The sequence below is a fragment of the Centroberyx affinis genome, unplaced genomic scaffold, assembly GCF_046629955.1.
Source record: "Centroberyx affinis isolate AG114_WGS23_722 - 3 ecotype Tasmania unplaced genomic scaffold, CSIRO-AGI_Caff_v1 ptg002191l_1, whole genome shotgun sequence".
Lineage (NCBI taxonomy): Eukaryota > Metazoa > Chordata > Actinopteri > Beryciformes > Berycidae > Centroberyx > Centroberyx affinis.
In genome coordinates, this window is record NW_027280499.1 from 4197 (window position 1) to 5000 (window position 804).

Here is an 804-nt window from a genome sequence, read left to right on the forward strand (position 1 = left end):
GCAGAGGTGGGGACTCGAGTCACATGACTTGGACTCGAGTCACATGACTTGGACTCGAGTCACATGACTTGGACTGGAGTCCCAGTTTGAATATCTTCAGACTTGACTTGAAGCATGAAGAGAAGACTTGAGACTGGACTTGACTTGGGTTCTGGTGACTTGGGACTTGACTCTGACTTGTACTCTGATGACTTGAAAAGGTTTCTAAAGTCTTGACTTGAGATCTTGTGTTTGTGTAAATGACTTAGATTGAAAGTGATGAGATTTGTTCCAGCAGACGACTGAATTTAAATTCTGTTTTCTGAATTTGTATGGAATGATTGAATTTATTGAAGTTGAAACTGATTATAGAAATCAAACTCATGATGCTCTTACCAAGTTTTTATCCTATTAAAACCATATTGCATTGAAAAGTCCTAGATATTTAGTTTTCTTTAAGATATTAAATTGATACTGGACTCTTGATTTGTTCTGACTTGACTTGCTGTTCTACATTTAGACTTGAGACTTGACTTGAGACTTGAGCCTCAAGACTTCAGACTGACTCGGGACTGGAGCAGAGTGGACTTGGTCTCACCTCTGGTCTCGGTGATATTTATTGGAGGCAGAGTTGTTGACGTCCAACATGAGATGAATCAGCACAGTAGGACGGACATGATGGACTTCCTCTCCTTTAACACTTAATTTCCTGTCTTTTTTTTTTTTTTTTTTTTATAGTTTCACAACTTTCATGAGCTGCTCAGTCAGAAACAAACTGCTGCTCTCAACAGCTTTGTGTCTTTATTTTGTTTTTAACAAGCTCTT